The 25,810-nt window shown below is 38.4% G+C and overlaps 1 long non-coding RNA gene across 1 annotated transcript in view; it reads left to right on the top strand.

The window, feature by feature from the left end:
- Positions 1-29: 29 nt before the first annotated feature.
- The window catches only part of LOC139361740 (uncharacterized), a 39,963-nt gene continuing 14,182 nt past the window's right edge, over positions 30-25,810 (top strand). The window contains exons 1-2 of the long non-coding RNA XR_011619328.1: positions 30-166; positions 6,263-6,436. This is a non-coding gene — a long non-coding RNA (uncharacterized lncRNA). The remainder of the gene's footprint in view (positions 167-6,262; positions 6,437-25,810) is intronic.

Below are 25,810 nucleotides of genomic sequence, written 5' to 3'. Positions count from 1 at the left end.
AAGATTTTGGAAGGTGGATAGATTCTCTATGAGAATCCATTCCTAAATTACAACAAAAGAATAGGACGTTCAAGGAAGAAAAAAATAAGAATGTATTATTTACATTGCAGAAGAATAAAAAGTTCAATATGTCCAGAGTTCATAGTGGAAAGTGATGGAGAATGAGGTAAGAGTCATATGGGCTATAGAGGGAGCAGTTAGTTGTAAAAGAATTGTATCAAAATACTTTAAATTTTTACTGAAGCTAAAATGGTATTTACTTACTAGTCACAATACTTTAAAATTTTTATTCCATTTTCCCAAAAAGTCATTAAATTTATGTTTTTTAAATTACTCCCTCTAAATCTAATCTACTCCCAAAGATTGAGTTATCTTCACAGCACTTCAGGCTCAGATACTTTCTTACTTGTCATTTAACAGAATAAATTAGTTCTGTTAATAAGGAGAACGTAGGAAATATGATAGATGAGTGAAGACAAAATTTTTTTGTGCTGTCTAAGAGAAACCAATATAAAATAGTCTGATTATAAATATTGTGAATCCTGTTGAAAGATAAGTGCTTGCAAGATAACTTGACATTCTTCTAAGAATGTATAGATGCATATTTTGAAAATTTTTAGCATCTTAGCTATGTGGTTGCATCCAGTTAGATAAACAGCATTCATGTTATCTCCATCGTAGCAGTTACCACAATCTGAAATTATTTTATTACTATGGGACAGGGGGTGAGATTGGGAAGATGTTGATAAAGGACACAAAATTTCACTTAGAAATAAGTTCAAGAGATCTGTAGTACAAGATGATGGCTAAAGTATATTATATTCTTGAAAATTGCTAAGAAAGTAGATTTTAAGTATTCTCACTACAAAAAAAGATAAGTATGAGAGGTAGTATGTATGTTAATTAGATCAATTTAGCCAGTCCAAATGTATACATATTTTAAAACAACTTTCTGTGCACAATAAATATGTATAATTTTTATTAGTCAATTTAAAAATGAAATAAAATTGTCTTGTGATTATTTAAGTATTTATATTTGTCTCCCTTCCTAGAATGTTAATTCCCTCAGGGCAGAAATCACGTTTTTATTGTTGTTGTAGCTGATGTTGTTACCCCATTTTATCTCCAGCACTTAGCATAGCACCTCTCTCACAGTTGGCACTAAATCATTAATTGGGGAATAACAATGAATAAATGATGAATAATTGTGAAGTGAAAAAAAGTCATTTTGGAGTACTTGAATTGCATTGGTAGCAACCTTAGAGACACTGATAAAACTGAGCTAGAGCCACTGAAGCCCTGGTTTAAACCCGTGACCACTCCTCATCTGGTAGAATGGCAAAAAGTCACATTTGTTTACTTCTCTTATGCCATTTGTGTGCCTGTATCAAAATGCTGTCCCCATCGACAGGATAGGGTTGAGGAAAGAGAGAATAAACTATAAATTAAACCATTTTGTGAGTTAGGGTTCTTCGGTGACAAGTAACAGAAAAACTTCTTGACTAACCTAAGCAAAGGGAAATTAGATTGCCAAAACAAAAATGCAACAAAACCAAAGCACTGTTGGGATTTTGACTGGAACACATTGAATATATAGACCAATTTGAGGAAAGCAAACATGCTGACTATACTGAAACCCTAATCTTTGAAAATGTATCTCTTCATTAAGAAGTCCTCTATAATGTATCTCAACAAATTTTTATATTTTTCTCCATAAAGGTGCTGCATGTCTTTTGTTACATTTATTTCTAGATTTTTCTACACACACATACACACATACATGCACGTGTGTGTCAATATTTAATATTATTTTAAAGTTACATACTTTACTGGTTATTTACTGGATATATGAAAATTAAGTTGAACAAGGTATACTGATTTTATAGCATATATTATCCAGGCTTAGGTGTGTCAAAAGCCACACCGGATTCAATGGCTTGTGTTCATGTGCCTCTGTTATGAGAGGGAGATACATACAGTCTTCCACATCCATGAGACATGAGCTCATTGGTCCACTATCTTGTACAGAGTATGAATCTGAGTAACTGGTAGGTGGATATGACTCTCCTGGCAAGTTGTAACACTGATTCCTAAGCCCTGCTCTAGGTAAACAGAAACATAGACAATTGCATTTTTGAAAGTGGCCACAATAATATCTCCCATTTCTCATGCTCTTCCACATTGTAACCTTACCACGAACTCATTAAAAGGTGGAAACTATGTTCCTTCCTCTCAAATTTTGATGGCCTATGACTGCTTCGATGAATAACAGTGACACTCTGTGACTTCTGAGGATAGGTCATAAAAGATGACACGGTTTCTGCTTTCTTCAGTAAAACACTCACATTTAAAGCTCTGAGCCTGCCTATAAAAAGTCCAGTTACCCTAAGGCCTCCATGCTTAGCAGGAAGGCAAGCTCTGCAACATGGAAAGTCTGCACACAGATGCTCAAGTTGGGCTACATAGCCAAGGTTCCAGCCAAAAGCCAGCACCAACATCCAGACGTGCAAGGGAAGAAGCCACCTTTGGAAGTGGATTGTCCAGCTCCCAGCCATTTGAGTTTTCCCAGTTGAATGTCCAGACATCATGAAGCAAAGAAATCTGTTTCCACCATGCCCTTATTAGATTGCCAACCCAGAGAATTTGAGGGCATAATGAAACTGTTATTTTATATCACTAAGTTTGTGATAGACTGCTATACAATAGTAAACAGAACAGAGGTTTAACCAAATCATTCTGAGACCTCCAGTAATTTCTAAATTCTGCTGCAAAGTGAATTACATCAGAGCAGGGCTATACAGAACACTACTATCTAAATCCCAGTCCTTACTTGCTCTCAGAATGATGAATAATTCAGAACCAAGGCTTGCCCACTTGGGGCTGTCTTTTTTCAGATCTTTGTTTTTCCAGTCAAGGCCATAACATCTTTCTAGCTACAATGGAGTACAGGATCAAGGGAGCTTGCAGAAAAGACAGCCGTGCTCACTACATCATTGAGGAATTGACACAGCCAGACTTTAAACTGAGCCTGGTTCAGTTACTTTAGCTTCACTTTGGGTTTCCTGAAAGTATTCTTTGCTCAGCTGCTTTTGTACTTTTCTTTTTTACCAGAGAAACTTGAGATAGAAACACACACACACACTCACATGGGTGGGGTGGAGATGGGGAGGGCTGTTAAAAACACCCATTGTGTTGAATAATTAATTGCTCCCCAAAATACAATTCAGCTGACAGAAGCTGAACTGAATTCAAGTCTTCTATTGTCTTCCATTTTTCCATGTTGACTGCTCCTTTTGGGGCCCTAAAGCAGCATTCTTCTCTGACAGCAACAAGGAGAAAAACATCCACAAGCCTCCATGTTACATTTCTCTCTTTCAAAGGAATTGCTTAGAATATTACCGCAGTAAACACAGAAGATTTTCTTTAAAGCGTTATTTCTTATTTCCAACATGAGTAATTCACACAACTATAACAGCCCAGCTCACTATAAAGGATGATCATGTATGAAAAAGACATTATTCAATTGTAAAAGTCTGAAGTTGCTGAGTGGGGTGTGGAAGGCAGCCAAAAGATTCCTTTGCGGGGAAATGTCTTTCCTGTCTTTGCCTTCACTTGTTTGTTTTCACTTTGGAAGGAAGATGCAAGTGTCTCAGCTTCACAGTTTCAGGGTCTTTACCTTACAGGCAAGAATTCTAGCTATCAGAACCCCAGCATTGGAGCACTTACTCAAAAGGCCTCGGGTTGGGAAATACAAGCATCCTCATGAAAGAAAAGAGCGTCAGTCCCTTGCATAGCCTGCTGACAACCATAGTTGCCTCTTGCTGGAATGAGAGGCCATCCCAGGTTTTTCAGAGATCTACTTATTCTAAAAATCAAACCCAGGTAACTTTTTATCATGGGAATGTTCCAGCAGCTTACAGCTTTGCATTGAAAGCTTTCCCATCTCACAGAAGGATGCTTTAAGGTGGGAGTGAGGCAGGAGAATAGGATCTGAAGGCAGGGAGCCTAAGGCCAACTCATGCTGACTTCCTAGAACTAAATCTAAAGGAAAATCCCAACTTTCCTGCCCAAGTAACAAAAACACCAGACGCTACTCCCTTTGCATGCCCCCCCTCCACCTTTCCCGTGTGGCAGATGGAAAACTGAAAGTACCTCTGATCGGTCCCTTCCCACAACCAAACAGTCTGGTCATGAAGGCCAAGTCTTTATCTGCATGGGAGTATAACTTTGTTACTTCACTTCAGCCTCTGATTGGTCACTTTCCAAAACCAGACGTTTGCATAGGGTATAACTTTGTAACTTCACTTCAGCCTGTGATCAACCACTTTCCACAACCAATCAGACTGATTGCAGGACACTACTTCATTTACCTGGGGTGCACACCAAGTAACCAATGGGAAACCTCTAGAGGGTATTTAAATCCCAGAAAATTCTATAACCAGGCTCTTGAGCTCTTGTGCTTGGACCTGCTCCCATCCTATGGAGTGTACTTTCGTTTTCAATAAATCTCTGCTTTCGTTGCTTCAGTCTTTCCTTGCTTTGTTCATGTGTTTTGTCCAACTCTTTGTTCAAGATACCAAGAACCTGGACACCCTCCACTGGTACAGGAGAATTACTACAAAAAGAACCATAGTACCAGGAAACTCATGTCCTTTAGAGATAGTGACTCCATGTGGTAGCTAGTCTCCAAAGATGTCCCCCAGAAATCTCTCCCTCCTCTGTTTTCCCATGCTGTTCCTGCATGCAAAGGCAAAACTTATACCATCATTCCTTGAATCTGTGCTGGATCATCTATTGCTTTGAGCATCAGAATGATGAGAAAGTGGCATTTCGGTATGTCTCAGACCCCTTCTTCCCTCAAAGATGTTTGAGCTGCCATGGAAAAAAATCCAGGTTATCGTACTGGAGAGAAGGATGAGATACCAAGTAGAGAAAAAAGGTGCAAAACATCCAATTCTTATAAGCTATGTGCATCATTAAATTATTAAACTTGGGTCAGGCATTGTGGATCACAACTATAATTCCAGCACTTTGGGAGGCTGAGGTGGGAGAATTGCTTGAGGTCGGAAGTTCAAGACCAGCCTGGGCAACATGGCAAGACCTCGTCTCTACAAAAAAAGTGAAAATTAACTGAGTGTGGAGGCACACGCCTGTAGTCCCAGCTACTTGGGAGCCTGAGGCAGGAGGATCTCCTGAGTCCAGGAATCAGAGGTTGCAGTGAGCTTGGATCATGCCACTACACTCCAGCCTGAGGAACAGAGCAAGACCTCATCTCTACTAAGCAAATAAATAAATGAATATTATTGAACTTTCCTGAAACTCAATTTCTGAATTTGTAAAAATGAAAATTAATACCTATTTTGCACTGTTATAAAAATCAAATAAAATTATTCTCCCTCCCTTTTTTAAGGTTTATTGAGAACCTACCATGTGCCAGGCATTGTGGACACAACAATAAATAAATTATGAATGTTATCTTACAAGAGCCCATAGTCTAGAAGAAGACACCTGCAAAATCCTTGAGCTTTGTTCTGGAGTATGCTTTGAAAACGTAGCAATAATAAAATGATCCTTGAGTTAAGCAGGGCACTAAAAAGCTATAAAATTGAAAAATACGATTCTTGTCCACAAGAAGCTCTTAATATAGTTAAAATTCTAGAGTTAACATATAAATCATGAATAGTGACTACATATCATTGTATTCTAAACTTCACCATTGCTGTTCAAGAAATTTTAAAACTAGAAAATGCAGTGTGGAGCAGTCTTTCAGTATATGATGGAGGTAAGAGTAAGTCAAGCATCAGGAAGGCCACTAGAATTTGCAGAGGCAGTGATGTGGGAGGCTCATAATTCTGGCTGGAAAACAACTTAGGCAAACTGATGACTGGAGTAGAACTGTCCATAGGACTTTCTGCCACAATGGCAATGTTCTACATCAGTGCTGTCCAGTGCAGTAGCCCCTGGCCACATGTGGCTATTGCATACTCGCAATATGGCCAGTGTGACTGAGGAATTTAATTTTTAATGCATTTAATTTTAATCATTTTTAATTTAAATATCCACAAAATGCCTAGTAGCTACTATGTTTGATGGCACATGCCCGAAAGACTTAGGGAAACCCAGCTGTGATATTTTTCCATTGCTTTCAGAGATGTCACCCAAGTTCAGTTGACATATTACGACTATTTGCCTGCCACTACTCCACTCAAACTAAGGTATAAAACAGACTGAAAAATAGTGTTTCTTTGCAACATAATTCCAGGGCAACTTCATGGACTTCCAGAATCTATTCACTCATCCTCATCCTGAAGCAGTCGTTTCCTCTTTCAAAGGAGTGTGGTTCCCTATAAAATCCAGAGAAGAGGGAGAGAAAAAAACAACAACCACCAGCAGTGAAAAAGACAATGACAGAAGGTGCATTTACCAGAAAGTTTTAGTATGTATCAGTTTCCTTGGTTACAAGTAATAGAATAAGGTGGGAGGAGGAAACGTTTGAAGCACAAATCACTGGAATAAGAAACCAGACAAGGTTTCAAAGCTCAGAGTAACACCTAGGGCACTAGCAAAGCAGAGTGGAGAAATGAGGCAATTATTCTGATGGTCCAAGGCAAAATGAAATCTTTCACCTGGAAATCACCAGATAATTCCAAATGAAATGATTTTTTTTTTTTTTGGTTGTTGTTTTCTGTTGAGTTGAGCTGATAGTTACTAGAGTTTAGTTTCTTAATATATTCTTCAGTATACCTGTAGAAAGAAAAGTTCAGATGAACTTATTAGGAGCTGGAGTCTGACTATGATGAATCTGATGGAATCCTCATCCCTTGTGGAATTAAACCAAGGGCAAATAGGAAGAATAGAAAAGAACAGAGTACACACAAATCCAGAAGCCCTGAGGAGAGGAATATAAGATTAGGGGTTTTTCCGCCTAAGAGACTTGCGGTACAGCTTCACACCTAGCTGTCAATACTGGATTTAAGGCATGAGTTGTGGTGGGGAGGAGGAGGTTGTAATTTCAGGAGCAGCAGCAGCAGCAGCAGCAGCAGCAGCTCCCATCAACATTACTGCTTATGTTTGCATTAGTAGGCATGGGCTGGATGTTCTGTCACTATTTCTCCTATTTCTCTCACAGTAGGCCTAAGAAAAAGTCTCATTAGAGTGTGGAAAACATGCATATGAATGTCCTGATTCAGGGAAATGTCCCTAAAGGAAAAGTACATTCATTAAATTAGTTAGTGAGGGAGAGAAATAAACCAAACTATAAGAAATAAACTTCAGAATCAGTTTAGATGTATTACTTCAAATTCTAAATGCTTCTCTGCCAAGACCCAGCAGACCTTAAAAAATCAGAGTAGTGCTATAGTATATCACACTAGGGAAAACTCTCAAGTGATGAATTAACTTTAGTGTAAGGCAGCTGAGACCAGCTTTGCTCTCCTGCCGCTTAAAAGGCTGATACAGTGTTGCAGCGCTCTCTGAGTGTGCATTAGACACAAAAGGATCCCCCTACTGTTCAATACATTGTGCTGGAGCAATGGAATTTCCAGAAATAGATTCGCCCTAATCACCTTTCGTATATTTTCTAGGGCTGAACCTGAACTTTCAAGGGGCTTGACTTGGCTTTTATTTTTCACTCTTCTTTTCATAGACAGTTTAATTTCCCAATGTTGCTTTCAGATCAGATGTTATTTTGGGCACGACTCAAAGAAAGCCATCCATATACATTGAGAAGCAGTGGGCGGCAGAAAGTTCAGCTTCACTCCTGATTAAGCAAAGAGGCACATCAGGGGGTATAGGAGAAGGTGGAGGGGAAAAAAAACACTAAAGGCTCCAAGGTCAGTGAAAAGTACAAGTATTTGACTACACAGGATGATACTGGCTGATGCTCAGAGTCTACTGGGTCTCAAGGGGGGGACTTGCAGTTTTTTAAATACCGGAGCTATTGTTCACATTTGCTACTATCACAAACCATGTATTTCATTATTGCACCTTGAAATTAAAAATTTTAACAATAGAAACTGTATAAAATCACAATGGAAAAACATCACTTGATATAATTAAGGAATTCTTGTCATTAAAATCTGAGTTAACCTCCCGGTAGCATAGCTATTCTCCAATCCTAGTTCATAACCTACCCTCAAAACCCTTCCGACCTCCTCTTTCCCTTCCTCCCTCTCATCTGCCATAAATAAAGCAGGAAATATTTGTTGAACCCAAGAACCCGTGCAAAACTATTTGCCTAACTGTTTCACTTAATTTTCCCCATCAGACTATGAGAGAAATGTGGGGCTCCTGTAGATAAATAACTTGCCCAAAAATGGACAGTTCACAGTCGGAGCTATCTGATTACAAAGTTTACACTCAAAAAAAGTTCTGTTTAACCACAAAGGGAGCAGGGCATTTATCTTAAATTCAATGTTTGAAGATTTCAATGCAATGATGTGAGGAAGGAAGGCCTGATATTTCCAGTGACTTCACACTAAGGCACCTCAAGTAATTATTTTCCTCTTCATTGGTTCCAAAGTGTATTAGAGAAGTAATATGATTTTAATATAGTCGCCATGGAGTATATTTTAAAAACATGTTGGTGTCTTCAACTTGCTGAAATAGAGCGGGAATTATTTTTTGTCATCCCTTCCTTCTTTGAAATTCTAATTCATTGGTAACCACCTGGGACAGCACCCACACACACTTCAGCATCACATGTCAGCGGGCCCCTCCCCTACAAGCTTCTAACTTGGATCCTAGGCAAAGAAAATGTGTTTGTGCTTAGGGAAAAAAATAACAGCAACAACAAAAGAAAAAAAAAGAAACCATAGCACCCCACCCACACATCCGTTTCGTGGGGCTGACATCAAATGAGGCAAATTACTGAAGGCAGGATTAGTATGTTCAGAGAACTAGAGGTATTTTAATTGATTTTCCACCTACTTCATACATTCCAATGAAAGCATTTGAGGTCTCATTGAAGATGTTTTAAAACAAATAAAAACTTAAAAAGCATTTATGCCCAAAATGTATACCTTTGTTGTCCTACCTTATCATATCTTCCAGGGAAACTTATGGAGATGAGAAACTTGTGCCCACTCTCGACTCTACTTGATAGCAGGATCAGAGACTCAAGATTAAAGACAATTCTCTTGTTTTGAGTCATTTTTAATAAGATCAAATATGACACCAAAATGCCATAATCCAGGGCATGAGGGGAAATGATATGGATAATTTTTATCATTTTTAATGATCTCTATTTTCTCATTTTCAAATGATCACTTTCCTTATATTTGTAAAGTTGTTTTATCTAGAAAGAAAATGAAAAGCCTGCATGTTAAAAACCATAGACAAAAAGAAATCTGATGTGCTCCTATTTCAGACATTGCTAGGAAAAAAAATATGTTTTAAAGGCTTCATTGGATCCATACAGTTCTCAGGCTCCTTTGCCTTTAGGAATTCAAAGCTTGATTATTAACAGGGCGTAGTAGAAATCCCCCAGAGCAGAAGGCAGGCTGTATGAATTCTAAATCTCAGCAAGTCCATTCAGTAGTGGGATGACCTTGGGCAGATCATTGAACCTCTCCAGTTCTTAATGAGCTTTTTAGAAAAAGGAAAGATATACTGGACACACTCTAAAGACCTCTTACAGTCCTAACTGTGCTCAAAATCTAAAGCAACATGCCGTATTTAAACTGTAATGAATGTTGCTGCTGGAGGTAATTAGGTATCTTTGGGGATTGCAAGATGGTAAATGGATGCCTGTTTCTCTCAAAGGATATTATTCCCCCATCTGCCAATTCCCTTGGGCCGGGATAATAATCATTAGTCCCTTTCTGAGTTTGTTCTTATCTCTTTTACTGCACATATAGTTTACAAATGATGTACACTCTCTTATCCCTTGCTGATAACGAAGCACACATTATTCTCTGTTCTCTCACCATTTCTATAGTCAAATAGTCATGACCTTTAACCTGCTGAAAAACACCACAGAACCTCAAAAGAACTCAAAAACAGAGTGGTTAGATAGGATATCATAGGGCTATAGTAGCAAACATCTGGAGAAGGCCAGTTCTATACATAGTTGCCAGTTGCCAGAAAAGGCCTCTTTGAAGGAGAGAGATTTGAGCTAAGAGGTGTTAGATAAAAAAATCGAACATGAGAAAAAGCAAAAATAAAAACTTCCCAAGTGGAAGGAACAGCATGTACAAAGGTCCTGAGGTGGGAAAGAGATTGCCGTATTCCAGGAACTTAAAGTGGGCCAGTGTGATCAGCTGGGGGGAAAGCTACAGAAAATGAGGTTGAAGAGTTAGGAAGGTCTGGTTCATACATGTTGCAGGCTGTGCTAAGGTGTACTGCTAAGTGAAATGGGAGCCATTGCACAAGGGTATAACATGATCTGATCCAAGTCTTTGAAAGAAAAAGTACTCTGGCTGCTGCATGGGAAACAGTTGTTCAAGGTGTGGGGTAGCAAGAACTCAAGTGGAAAGAAGTATGGGAAGAGTTTTGCAATAGTTCAAAAAAGAGTTGGCTGGACTATGATGGTGGCAATGAAGACACAGAGAGTGCATGAAGTTTAGATATATTTTGGAAGTAGAAACAGTGGGACTTGTTAATGGATTCAATGTGGTCAGAGAGGTGTGTGGAGTAGGGTAGTTGAAAGATGCAATGATTACTCTTCAGATTCTGGCAGCTCAAGTACCAAAGAGGTGGGGAAATGTAATGAGATGGAAGAAAGCAAATAGCCCTGCTTTTACAACACAAACTTGGTTTTCTTCAGAAAACAAAAAAAGCCTGTTGTAAAAGCAACATATCTGTGTACAGATGATATTTAAACAGTGAAAATAGATGAGCTCACCTAGGGAGAGAATGTAGACAGGAGAGAGTACCTGGAACCAATGTCAGAGGATTGTAACGTTTTCAACAGAGAATGAGAAGGAACAGAGATGTAAGAGAGCCAAGAGATGGTGCTATCATGGAACCCCAGAACAGAGAATATTTCAAGAGGAAAAATAGTAAGTTGGGTCTAATGCTACTCAGAAGTTTGGTAAAATGAAACCCGAAAAGCGACCATTGGAAACAGCAACCTAGTGACCTTAACAAAAGGAATTTTCGTGGCATGCCAGGGAAGTCAGCTTCAGTGTGTTGAGGAATGAATGGAAACTGAAAGCAAAGGCACCCCACACACACAATTCCTTTTGTTTGTTTTAATTTCATATTTTAATAGGAAATACATTAATAGAACTCAAAATTCAAACAGTACAAAAGAATATGTAGAAAGAGGACTCCCTCCCACACGGATCCCTGAGCCCCACTGTACTTCTTGAGGTGTTCTAAGCATAAGTAAGCATTATTCTTGTCTTTTTTTTTATATACAAATGACTGTGACCTATATACACAGTTTCATGCCTTGCTTTTTTCACCTAAAAACATATCTTAGATCATTTTATATCACTATATAGTTTCCTTTATCATTTTAAACTTTTGTAGTGCTTCATTGAATGAAACTAATAATTTAGTCCCTACTTGACTTCTGCCATTGCAAACAGTGCTGAAACAAATATCTTTGTGTATATGTCCTTTTGTAAATGTGCGGGTGTCTCTACAAAAGAAACTTAAAAGTGGAATTGCTATGTCAAAGAGTTTGTGCCTTGGTTATTTGGATAATAATTGTCAAATTTATCTACATGAAAGTTGTACATCCACCAGCTGTGTACGAGACTATGTGTTCCCCACACTTTTGCCAAAACAATATAGCTAACTTTGTTTTTCTAACTTTTAGGCTTAGGATGTACACGTGCAGTTGAATTACATGGGTAAAATGTGTGTCGCTGAGGTTAGGTGTACACCCATGTAGTGAGCATAATACCAGATAGTTTTTCAACCCTCACCCCATCTCCCCAGGGCTTGGGACTCCTAGTTCAGACGCACACTGAAGTCTAACTCCAGACCGCAGTGCGACTGGGAGCCACAGGAACATCTGTTTTGCGAGTCTCCACGGGAGTGGTTTCAGAGCGTAGGTTCGTCACTCAAACGGGTACAGATAGCTTTAAGGTCTGTCTGTTCTCCCATGTGGTAGCGCTGCTCTTCTTGTAAAGGAGGGTAGGGTCCACTTTAGGCCCCTCCAAGAGGATGTTGGTTGTGGTCGTGTCAGCTGGTTGGCTCCGCCAGATCTCAGGCCCCAGGGAAAGTGGTCAGATGCCAGCAGAGCAGGAATGGAGCAGGTAGTTCCCCAGTTCTCAGGCCCCTACATATCCCCCTGGACAGCAAGTATGAGTCCTGAAGCGACTAAACCCTAGCCCAGAGTTCAAGTGCTGACTGTCACGGAGACGCAGACAAGCCGCTCCCCAGGTCACCCGCCAAACTCTCTGGCCAGGGCAGAACGCTTAGGTTGTGGGAGCCCAAGGACTATCGCAGGGCTGTGGGAGGTGGGTTTTCAAAAAGGCTCTAGGCCTCTGGTGACATGATGAAGCAAGGGCAGGGTGGCTGTGCCACGGACCCTTCACTGAGGAGGGCCGGAACCCTCACGCAAAAGATTCCAAGCATTATCTGTTCCCTCTGGGAGTTTTGCCCCAGAGGAAGGCAGAGCTACAACTATACAACAGTGCTCAGGCGCGGGCAGGGTTGCTGCGGGCAAGTCCAAACCTGGAGCCTCCCGGGCTAGCAGCAGCAGGGGTAGAGGCCGCACCTCTGCCGGCCGGCAGTTCCCTGGGGAATTGCTGTGCCTGCTTGCAGAGTTCAGGCGGGGGCGGGTTGCTGCGCTGGAAGCCCAGGGGAGCCTTACCTGGCGAAGAGGAGCCGGGCAGTCTGACCACTCCTCCGCTTGACAGCTGCGGCCTCTGTGGGGGCTCTGGCAGCCGATCGCTGCTCAGGGATCCATGGCCTGTGGGGCTCCACGTGGGTTTGAGGGGTGCTTCTGAAAAAACTCCACGTGGCTCTCTGTGTGGGTCTAGATGCCCAGGGTGGTCAGGGGAGTTCTCCCGGGCCCAGGATTGCAAAGGTCCGCTTGGGAAGTGTGGATCTCCCGGGGCCTCTCACTCAATCGCCCCTTCCCCGCATTCAGGAGCTTCCCACAGCTCCACCGTCCCAGTTGGGCGGCTTCCTGGCTTTGCTCCTCTCTGTTCTCTGGGTCCCCCCCCTTTCTTGGTGAATCCCAACTTGGTCTCTTAGAGGATCCACTTGAAGAGCTAATATTTTCTCGCCACTTTGTTTCCACTCCGCTGCTTTTTTAGTCGGCCATCTGGAACTTCATACATTTTTTGATCTTCGTCAATCTGACAGATAAGTAAGGCTTCTCAGTGTATTTTTTTAACTGTTATATTGACATTTTCATTGTACTTTTAAATGTCTTGATATTTTTTGCATGGCTAGATAATGGATTTCTTCATCTCTTTCAGTTAACTTTCAGTAGATACACGCTAATGTTGACCAGTCTGGATTTTTTTTTTTTTCTAGGACACAGAATGCTCTCAAAGTATATATAATAGATTCGAAATCTTTCTCGTTTCTATAAAATTGTCTGGGATGAGGTGTGATGGCTCACACCTATAATCCCAGCACTTTGGGAGGCTAAGGTGAGAATATAACTGTGAGACTAGCCCAGGCAACATTAGTAAGACCCTGTCCCTACAAATTTTTTTTTTTTTTAATTAGCTGGGCATGGTGGCTGTGCCTTTATTCTCAGCTATTCAGGAGGCTAAGGCAGGAGGATCGACTGAGCCTAGGAGTTGAAGGCTGCAGTGAGCTGTGATTTCACCACAGCACTCCAGCCTAGGCAACACGGCAAGACCCTGTCTCAAAAAAAAAAAAAAGCCGGGCGCGGTGGCTCAAGCCTGTAATCCCAGCACTTTGGGAGGCTGAGACGGGCGGATCACGAGGTCAGGAGATCGAGACCATCCTGGCTAACACGGTGAAACCCCGTCTCTACTAAAAAATACAAAAAAAAAAAAACTAGCAGGGCGAGGTGGCGGGCGCCTGTAGTCCCAGCTACTCTGGAGGCTGAGGCAGGAGAATGGCGTGAACCCGGGAGGCGGAGCTTGCAGTGAGCTGAGATCCGGACACTGCACTCCAGCCCGGGCAACAGAGCGAGACTCCGTCTCAAAAAAAAAAAAAAAAAAAGGAAGTTGAACTTTTAAATATTTGTTTTACTTTATAATTTTAGTTTTCTTCTTTGGAGACTCAAGTTTTGCAAATATTATCTCTCCTAAGCCTGCTCATTCATTCCTCTTTTTTCCTGACACTTCACCGATTATTTTTCTCTCCTTCTTACTTTTCTTGTTCTTGTCTTTTATATCACTTAATATGTTTTGATCTGAGTCTATTTCCCTGTTTGCTACTTCCAATTTCACTTCATTTCTTCAGTGAAGAATTACTATTATTTCACTTTTTTCTAGAGCTACGATAGCTCATGTTTCCTCTTCTTATGCAGTCTCATCCTCTTCTACCTGAGTTATTTTTTCTTTAGTTTATGCTCTTATAATATAAAGGTGAGGATTTCATGATTTTTCATAATTCATGAAGAAATGTTAACGTACAATTTTCTCCTTTTTACACAAATATTCAGATCAGTTTTGTTCATAATTTTAACGATCTGGGGGCAACCCAAAATTTCTTTGATGGGTTAATGGTTGAATAAACTCTCCTGGGAGAAGCAATAACATCCATAAAGGTGTGGAAGTTGAAACAATTGATCAGAGTAGACTGCCTTCCACTGCTCCCACAGTCCGTGTTACTGATGTGACTGTTACGGAACGGAAGAAAATTTTGAGTGACACTCCTCTCATTTCTATGATTTTTATCTTTTGAATTTTATTGATAAATATTCTTTATCCCTAGCAATCTTCTTGCCTTAAGTCTATTTTGTCTATTATTAGTATAAGCACACTAAAATTTCTACTAGTATATGCATGGCTTATTATTTTTCATTCTTTTACTTTCAACTTTTTTGTGCCCTTATATTTAAAATATAGCTTTTTAGGCAACATATAGGAGGACTTTTGAAATCTACTTTAACCATTGTTTTGCCTTGAATTGGAGTACTTATTCAATTTTCATTAAATGTAACTACTGATGTAGCTTGGCTTACATCTTCCGTCTATTTGTTCTCTATTTGCCCCATCTGTTCTATATTCCTTTTTCTCTCCTTTCTCATCTTCTGCTGTACTCATTAGGCATTTTTTACTTCCATTTTCCCCTTTATTAAACAATTAGTTATATGTTTTTAATGGTTATAGCTATTACAACATGCCTTACAAACCGCAAGGTTAATTTGACTTCTTCCTTTCCAATTTGGATACACTTTATTTCTTTCTCTGGGCCACCTGCTCTGGCTAGGACTTCTAGTACTATGTTGAATAAAAGTGATGAAAGTGGGCATCTTTGTCCTGTTCCAGATTTTAGTGGAAAGGCTTTTAATTTTTCCCCACTTCATATGATACTAGCTGTGGATTTGTCATATACGACCTTCATCGTGTTCAGGCACATTCCTTCTGTACCCAATTTGCTGAGAGTTTTTATCACGAAGGGATGTTGAATTTCATTGAATGCTTTCCTATCATCAATTGAAATTACCATTTTTTGCCTTTGATTCTGTTGATACGATGTATCATGTTTATTGATTTGTGTGGCTTGAATCATCCTATACACACAATTTTTATCTGTTCCATGGCAAATTTTCTTATATTTTTTTCTGTCCCTAATGCCCCTTTTTATATTTGCACTGTTTTTGTTTAACTTCTGCTTCTCTTTCTTATTTATTTGTTTATCTTGGAATATTTTTTCTCAACCTATGGGTAAATTCATTGTGTAGAAAGAAACAAGGCCATGTTCCAGGCTATGGGGACTTTCCTTATCAATGGAACATTTTCTTCAGTCCTATACTTCTCCCCAGCCAGTGGAGTGAAGCAGCTTTCTGAAGACTCAGTGTAGTCTTTTCCCACTACCCTGCCTCACTAACAGTTTCCTGCAGATATGGATTGCCTCTGTGACATGCTTTGTTCAGCACAAACTTCACTTTCAAAACCAACCACATTAAGGGAAGCTTCTGTCCCTTCTTTCACCTTGCTTCCCTTGTTGCAATAAGGAATTTGGATTTTGAACTTCAAGAAGGACCTTTCAGTTTGAAAAAGAGTGCCCCTGTGCTCTCCGAGATCTGTAAGTGTGGGTATCTTTGCTCACTGTCTCCCTTGTTCCTCTTTGTTTTTTTGGCAGCCCATCCACGTATTTTGTGATTTTGTGTTTCTGTTGTTCTCTAATACGAGTTTGCATTTCTAGTCTCCTCCTCTCTTAGGGGAAGGACAACTGGGGATTTCTAGAATGAAGTCATGCTGCCTTTTCTAGTTTCATCAAGCCAAAAGTACAGACAATTCTTTTATTATTATTATTATTATTATTATTATTATTATTATTATCTATTATACTTTAAGTTCTAGGGTACATGTGCACAACGTGCAGGTTTGATAAATAGCTATACATGTGCCATATTGGTTTGCTGCACCCATCAACTCGACATTTACATTAGGTATTTCTCCTAATGCTATCCCTCCTCCAGCTCCCCACTCCATGACAGGCCCTGGTGTGTGATGTTCCCCACCCTGTGTCCAAGTGATCTCATTGTTCAATTCCCACATATGAGTGAGAACATGTGGTGTTTGGTTTTCTGTCCTTGTGATAGTTTGCTGAGAATGATGGTTTCCAGCTTCATCCATATCCCCACAAAGGACATGAACTCATCCTTTTTTATGGCTACATCCTTTTTTATGGCTGCACATACACATGGTGTATATGTGCCACATTTTCTTAATCCAGTCTATTGGTAATGGACATTTGGATTGGTTCCAAGTCTTTGCTATTGTGAATTGTGCCACAATAAACATACGTGTGCATGTGTCTTTATAGTAGCAAGATTTATAATCCTTTGGGTATATACCCAGTAATGGGATTGCTGGGTCAAATGGTATTTCTAGTTCTAGATCCTTGAAGGATTGCCACACTGTCTTCCACAATGGCTGAACTAATTTACACTCCCACCAACAGTGAAAAGCATTTCTATTTCTCTACATCCTCTCCAGCATCTGTTGTTTCCTGACTTTTTAATGATCACCATTCTAACTGGTGTGAGATGGTATCTCATTGTGGTTTTGATTTGCCTTTCTCTGGTGGCCAGTGATGATGAACATTTATTTTTTCATGTGACAGATAATTCTTTTAGAAGTTTAGCTGTGAAGAGGAGTTGAACATGGGTTGTAGCTGGGGAATAATGTGGGAGTCAATGGAGTTTTCATTTAGATAAAGGATCCAAAGGTTGTTGGTGTTGTTGGCTGATGAGAATATTGAGTGGAAAGGAAGTAATGATAATGGAAGAGAGAAAGAGAGGAGTTAGAGAAAGAATAAAGTCTTTGAGAATTTCAATTTTCCTCAGGTATAATAGGAGCAAAGATAGAGAAGATGCAGCCAATGCACGTATACTTATAGATCTGGCGGAAGGTACATGAACACCTTCCCATTTGATGACTGCCATTCCTCATTAAAATATGAGCTGAACAAAAGAAGACATACAAATGGCCAAAAAAGTATGAAAAAATGTTCCACATCACTAATCGTCAGAGAGATGCAAATCAAAACTGCAGTGAGATACCATCTCACACCAGTCAGAATTGCTATTACTAAAAAGGCAAAAAATAACAGATGTGGCAAGCTTTCAGAGAAAAGAGAACTTATATACTATTGGTGGGAATGTAAACTAGTTTAGCCCCTGTGGAAAGCAGTTTGGAGATTTCTCAAAGAACTAAAAATAGAATTACCATTTGGCCCAGCAATCTAATTACTGGGTATATACCCAAAAGAAAATAAATTGTTCTACCAGAAAGACATATGCACTAGTATGTTTCTTGCAGCACTATTCACAATAGGAAAGACATGGAACCAACCCAAGTGCCCATCAACGATGGACGGCATAAAGAAAATGTGGTACATATATACCACAAAATACTACACACCCATAAAAAAGCAAACAAAATCTTGTTCTTTGCAGCAACATGGATGCAGCTGGAGGCCGTTATCTTAGGTGAATAATTGCAGAAATAGAAAACCAAATACTGCATGTTCTCACTTATAAGTGGGAGCTGAACATTGGGTATACATGGACATAAAGATAGGAACAATAGACACTGGGGATTTCAAGAGGGAGGAGAGGAAAATTACCTATTGGGTACTATGTTCACTATTTGAGTGATGGGATCAATAGAAGCCCAAACCACAGTATCACGTGGTACACCCATGTAACAAACCTACACATACACTTCTTGAATTTAAAAAAAAAAAAAAAAAGTTTTAATTAAAAAAAAAATGTAAGCCGAGGACATCAACTTAAATTAGGAGGGGAAAAGAGAAAAAGTCACAGAGAGAGAAGATGGTAGGAAACAGTAACTTTGGAAGATGTATAATTCCAAGAGACACATTGTTGGACATTTGAGCCTTGAAATCAACCTTTGTATACTTAAATGCTTTTGTGTTGGAATAGTTTTTCTCTTCCAACTTTTAAAAGCTGGAATCCTTATAAAGATAACCTATATACCAATACCAGTAAAAGTTTGACTGGTGGGAAAGATTTTAACACAGAGAGGCAGATAGGAAGCATTCCTGGCAAGGGAAATGCAATGAACAAAAAAAGCACAAAAACAGGATGCCATGGAGCATGGACAGGCATAATGGAAAATATATTAAATCACATTTTAAACTCTTGGTCCTTATTGATTAAACCACCCTCTTCAAATGTGAAATTATCATCTACCAGGCTGCAACAAAACTATTGTGACAATATGAAATGCAGACATGTATAGAATTCTTGAGCTGTGATTGACGTCATGCCGACCGAACACACACACACAAACACACACACATCCAAAAAAAAAAAAAAGCATACTTATTGCCCATTGTTGTACTAATGGCACTCAAACACATCTTCAATAAAATTGGTGTTCAAAGCAATGTGACTGGAGCCATATGGTTACACCTGCACTTACCATCCAAGGATCATTGCTTTCCCACTACTGTGTGACTTCTAAGTTAAGTCATAAAACTCCACTGTTTCCGCATTGTTCATTGGAACGCTCAAATTTTGATCCCTGAGTCCACCTATCTTGATGACATTATGCTGTGAGGAATTCAGACCACACAGAGATGCCCCTCCTGCTGCAGTCCGAGTCTTTGAGTCATTCCTGCCTAAGAACCAAACATGCAAGTAAACAAGCCTTCAAATAATTCCAACCACCATCCATTAAGTCACTTTCAGCCTTATAGTCTTCCCAGCTAAGGCCCTAGTCATTCTGGACCAGAGACAATTTATCCCCATTAAGACCTATTTGAATTCCTCACCCATAGAATCGAAGGGCACAAAAAAAAGAAAAAAATTGTTTTAAGCTGTTAAATTTTGAAGTAATTTCTTATGCAGAAATAGTAACTAGCATAGTAATATTTTAAACAAGCAAGTGATACACATACAGCAGTAAGATACCTTTTGTTACGCCACCATTATGCGTAAAATTGTCGTGTTTTTGTTTTTGTTTTTGTTTTGAGACAGGGTCTGACTCTGTTGCCCAGGCTGGAGTGCTGGAGTTCTGGAGTGCAGTGGCACAATCTCGTCTCACTGCAACCTCGACCTCCCTGGCTCAAGAGATCCTCCCACCTCAGCCCCCTGAGTAGTATGTGCCACTGTGCCTAGCTAATTTTTTTTTCGCCCAAGAGATGGGGTTTCACCATGTTACCCCAGCTGGTCTCCAATGCCAGAGCTCCAGGGATCCACTCATTGTGGCCTCCCAAAGTGCTGGGATTACAGGTGTTAGCCATGCATGCCTGGCCTGTGGTGGGATTTTTAAAATAAGCAAGACACCAAATCCTTACTCTTACACTCTGAAAAAGACAGTTTGTAGGAACTGTACAAGACAAGTGAACATGGCAGTGTTATTAGCAACAGAATGATTATAGACACTCTTTCCAAAAGACAGTGTTTTTAGACTGGAATTTGTCAGAAGTGAAGGAAAGGTTGTAAAAGCCAGGAAATGTAAAGCTGCTTTTCTCATTTAGGAGAAAACAGTGAGGCTGGGTGCCCTTCTCATCTCTCACCAAACAAATGTACTTCCTTTGTGAGGTTGGCAGTAAAAAGACTAACTGGTGTATAAATTATTGAAATGGCATCTGGTTAGATATTGATATGGTCATTTAAAATTAAAATGTGTTGTATTAGTAAGTGCATGTTTATGGAAGAATTAGACACTCATTTATCAGAGAAAATGAATTCATAAACATGATCATAAATCTCCTAACTTATCAATTGATATTTTGCTCTCTTTCAGATATTTCCTAAGCTCTGCTTACATCTTTTATTTAGGGATACAAAATGGTTTGACATTAAAATCAGATAAGAAAATATATACAATTATATATACAATCAAAATTATTATATGTTAAAACATGTATTTGTTCAAAGACAAGACAGAAAGAACAGCCATCACTTGGGAGTCATTAGATTGATACAGAAAAGGCATTATCTTGGATGTGGAACAATATACAAGATAAATGCTCACATGGTTATCACTGGGAGTGGAATTCAGGCAGAGGAGGAATTACTCACTTTCTGCATCATGAACATCTGTAGTGTTCCATTTTTTACAAAAATAATGTGTTGCTTTTTGGATGCCAATTCATGCAAATTAACGTTTATCAGATAATCAAGGAAATCTGAACACTAACTGGATATTAAATAAGAAAATGGTGTTGTGATCGTACTTTTTAAGGGCCTTATATTTTAAAGAAATACTGAAGTATTTTTAGATGAAATATTTTAATATGTCTGGGATTTCCTTTCTAATATTCCAAGGGGTGGGAGGAATGGGTAGAGAGTTAGAAAAAATAAGATAGGATCAGGTACGAATGATTGTGAAGCTGAGTGTTGAGTAAATAAATGTCTCTACTTTCCTATGTGTGTGAAATTTACCATGACAAAGTGTTAGAAACATAAATTGCTTTTATAGTCAAAAGTAAATAGTATATGTTTAAATAATATGTTCTCCCAATAAACAGATCCATCATAAACAATACTATAAGTGACATTTAATGATCATGAAAAATGTTGATATATTGTTAAGGGATACAAACAAAAAATGTAAAAATACATATATGCTTAAACACACACATAATATATGTAATATATATAATAGTACAATAAACATAACACATAATAATAAACATATATGAATGCATTTATACATAAAGATAGGGCTAGAAAGAAATAGACCAAAACATTATTGATCATCTCATGTTACTGGTATTAGAGGTAATTATTTTGTACTTCTTTTTGTAATTAAAAAAAGGGTCACTTAAAGTTATACAGAATAAATAATAATCTCAAAAGAGAAACTGAAGAAATATTTTGTTAAGTATTTCTGTGGCTTTTTATTTTATACATAATTTTTTCTTTTCAAAAACTGGAAAACTTAGAGTTTTAGAATATATATGATGTACGTACATTGCTACTCAGCATACAATGCTTCCAGCTATTCCTGAAACAGTGCAAGAAATGATTTTAAACTACAACTGTCTGCCGTGATTGCTCCTGGAGATAGGATCACAAGCACATTTAACAGATATTTTTCATCTAATAACATTTCTGATTTCAACTCCAGAAGAAAGAGAGCAATTTTATTCAGAAATAGAAATAATCATAAGCTGGAAAATTTATTCTGGTTTAGGTTCTTTAGTTTTGAGACTCAGAGATAGAAATGCAACCAAGAGCCCACTCTTTTAGGAATTGGCTAAACTGAAAATTAAGGCATATACTTATTAGTCAATTTGTGTAAATATCATCAAATGCTACAGATACAGAAGTTTCTGGTTTGGGGTTGGGAAAAGTGGTCAAGGATTTTTAAAAACCTTTTTTTTATTATTATTTCTTATTTTTAAAAATAGTATTTAATAAGTTTTCTTAAATACTTTAAGTGGGAATGGGGGAGGGGAGAGGGATAGCATTAGGAGATATACCCAATGTAAACGACAAGTTAATGGGTGCAGCACACCAACATGGCACATGTATACATATGTACCAAACCTTTCTATCAAACAATAGTAACAAGGCCTCTTTATTCTTGCCTGCGGCTCCCAAAATTAATTGGCTCCACCTTCTAAAATATCCCAAATGGGCCGGGCGCGGTGGCTCAAGCCTGTAATCCCAGCACTTTGGGAGGCCGAGACGGGCGGATCACGAGGTCAGGAGATCGAGACCATCCTGGTTAACACGGTGAAACCCCGTCTCTACTAAAAAATACAAAAAACTAGCCGGGCGAGGTGGCGGGCGCCTGTAGTCCCAGCTACTTGGGAGGCTGAGGCAGGAGAATGGCGTGAACCCCGGAGGCAGAGCTTGCAGTGAGCTGAGATCCGGCCACTGCACTCCAGCCTGGGTGACAGAGCGAGACTCCGTCTCAAAAAAAAAAAAAAAAAAAAAAAAATATCCCAAATGAGTTCTTAAGAGACAAATTGATGTATCTGTGAGGTAAACTTTTGTTTACAATACTCTGTGAACATGAAATTAAAGCACCAAAGCAAAAATTTCTGATCGCGTTACTCATAAAATTAAACTGACTAAACCAAGTTCCAAATAACAAATTTACATTCAAATGAGTTTAAGGGTACTTTTTCTCCTATGTTCTATCAGTTAGTTTTGTGAATGTAGATACTTCCTGTACATGATGCTTGACATTGTGTGGGACAAAAAGTCTAAGAAAACATATTTTACTGATATGTTAATTTTTTACTGGTATGTTAATATTCATTATACTTCAGGCATATACTTTTGTGGCACAGATCCTCATTTCCTGGTATCCATGCCCTTGTAAAATCCCCTCCCCTTGAATGTGGGTGGGAACTGTGGCTTGCTTTTAGCCAATAGTGATGGTGAGTCACTTGAATGATTACATTACACAGAATTGTGGCCTTCGTCTTACAGAAAGACCCTCTCCCTTGCTGGCTCTGATGAAGCAAGTGACCAGATTCAGAGGCCTGTGGTGCAAGAAACTAAGGAAAGCCTCTGGGAACTGGGGGTGACCTCGAGCCAACAGACAGCAAAAATTGGGAACACTTTACCTTATAACCTCAAGAAACTAAATTCTGTCAACAACCATGTGAGGTTAGAAGGAGATACAACCCAACCCTGTTTGATACCTTGCTTGCATCCTTGCAGAAAACTAGCTAAGCCATGACCACAGAAACTATGAGATAATATATGTGTGCTGTCTTAAGCCACTCAGTTTGTGATAATATTATTTTGTAGCAAATCGTACTAATACAGCTTTATTTTCACAATTGGACAAAACTTAATTCTGTCATATGTCATAAAGTAGAGCAACTTTTAGCTCCAAATATAACCAAAAAATGGTTAAACATTGGACTAAACAAAGTTAGTCCAATTAATAAAGTTGTGATTTCTCTCTAAATAAGTTGCACTTTTATATTCAAAATACAAACCGTGGTAATTTTATGATGTAAACTATTTTCCATAATATATTTTTCTGTTTTAAAATATACAAAGTTAGATTAGATCTGAAGTAAATACTAATAAGAGAGACATACACACTGATCTAAATTTATTTTCTAATTCTCTTTTTGCCATGACTTCCAAGCCTACAGAAATTTTACTCCTCTGTTTCAGAACCACAGAGTTTATTAGAAGAGGTAAGAAAGAAAAATATTATTTACTCTGTGCCTGCTATATTTCAAACCCTGGACCGGATACTTGACATACATTCTCTTGTTTAACTTTTATAACCACCCTTCAATATAGGCATTAGTTCTAGCATTTTACTGGCTCAGAAAGCTGACATTACATACTTAAGATCTTATCACAAGTAGCAAGTGGCTAAGTGCTAAGTGAGGGTTCACATCCGGAAGATGTGTGTCTCCCAGTTCCATGCTTTTCCCATTCTACCACTTTAGAAACCAGAACATTACAAAACAAGTGCTGAATATTGCTAAATTCTCTGCAAGTAACCCCAAGTTGCACTAAGGAAAATTATTTATAAGATATTCCTAATCCCACAATAGGTTGGTGTTAGTTGAACACTACTGAGTGGGGTGAGCTGTACAAAACAATCCTGGATGAAACGGTTCATATTCTAATGGGTTTAAGGTCGTCCAGGAGAGGCAGGTAAGATGATGAACACAAAAAACAAGTACGGTGGAAAAACAAGTACCAACAATATCGGCATCAGCTGAGAGCTTGTTGGAGATGCAGAATCTCAGGTCCCATACAGACCACTTGAATCAGAATCTGTATTAGCAGGATTCCCAGGTGGTGCATATTAAAGTTGGAAAAGCACTACAGTTGAGAGAGTAAGACATTCTTCCTCTCTATAGGATTACATCTCTTCAAAAGAAAGGAGATATTTTTAATTTAAATTTTAAATTAAAAAAATGGATGTTAAAAAGTTATCCTTAGAAAGAGATGAGTTCATACCTGTAATTTCTCACCAGTTATCTTTAGATGAAATCCTATTCCTTGCACATCTATACCAAATTATATCCTAAAACCCATAGCATGTATGTTCTATATTTTATTCTTCAGATTGACAATAACAACTATATCATCCAGAAGGCAACTTTTATATACCTCCAACAGTTCTTACCTATGGATTACTAAAGCAACCTGATCAAAATATTTATGATATACCTAAGAGATCTAAAGAGATAATTCCTGAAAAAAGCAAGAAATACGATATTGTTTGCTGGTCACCTAACCAAAACAGCTTAAAGTTTCCCCACTTTGCAGTGAAGGCACTTAGAACAACTGCCAAGTTAATAACTACAATCAGTGTCCCATATTTATGTTTTAACCTAAATTGATATGCAAAACACATAGCTAAATTCCATCGGACTGGAAATGATCCTGATGGAAGACAACATTCGTCATGAAATTTTAACCAAAAGTTCTGTTAATTACACTTCTAAAAACGAACTCTTGACAGCTTGACTAAAAGTTTTCTTGTTACATGTTGTGATACTCCTTCTTTTGCTGTTTCCTGTTTTATTATCAGGGGAACATTTTTTAATCATTGTTTGCTAAGGAGGGCATTTGAGGTTAAAAGTTACATTTCCAAGGATTTATTTTAAACCCTTTTAAGACATTTGGTATTTTCAAAGGATATATGTAACAAAGTGTCAAAGTAAGAATAAAGCACAAATTATTGAATTCAAAAAAATCTATAAATATTCTGCTCTCACTTCTGTCTAAATTATTTAAGATCCTTCAGCAGTAAAGTTCCAATGTACACATTATCTCTAACAAACAGAACCTATTTTAAGCCCTGTAATTGTCTAACCTTCTTTTTAATAAAGGTTCACATTATTAAATATAAATGACATAAATAAAGGAGAGCTTTTTGTGTTTTTCTTTATATAAATTAAAGTTTTAATCCAAATTCCCACAACCAAAAATGAAAGCTTTTTTTTCTTTCTTTTTAAAACAATTTCAAATCTAACAAATTTGTGTTGTATTTTACGTGGAAAACAAAAAATTTTAAAGACTTACTGAAAAGTTTATCATTCAAAGAAACTATTGTATTGCTTCTCAGCATTTTGCCTAAGATCAAGTGCAAAGAAAGCTATTTTTCTACTGTATTTCCATCCAGTCTTATATATACATATATGTAGGTATGTCCAGTAAGTCTTCTCTTAACACTGTCTGTAGGCTCCTGGAGACTGCAGCTTTGAGTGAAACGACCTATAATGAAACCAATTTTACCATAAGTTAATTGATAGAAGCAAGAGTTAAGTTCCTATG

This window comes from Macaca nemestrina, chromosome 2, assembly GCF_043159975.1.
Source record: "Macaca nemestrina isolate mMacNem1 chromosome 2, mMacNem.hap1, whole genome shotgun sequence".
Taxonomy (NCBI): Eukaryota; Metazoa; Chordata; class Mammalia; order Primates; family Cercopithecidae; genus Macaca; species Macaca nemestrina.
The sequence above is the reverse complement of the archived record's forward strand: the minus strand, read 5'-3'. Positions and strand labels throughout refer to the sequence as shown.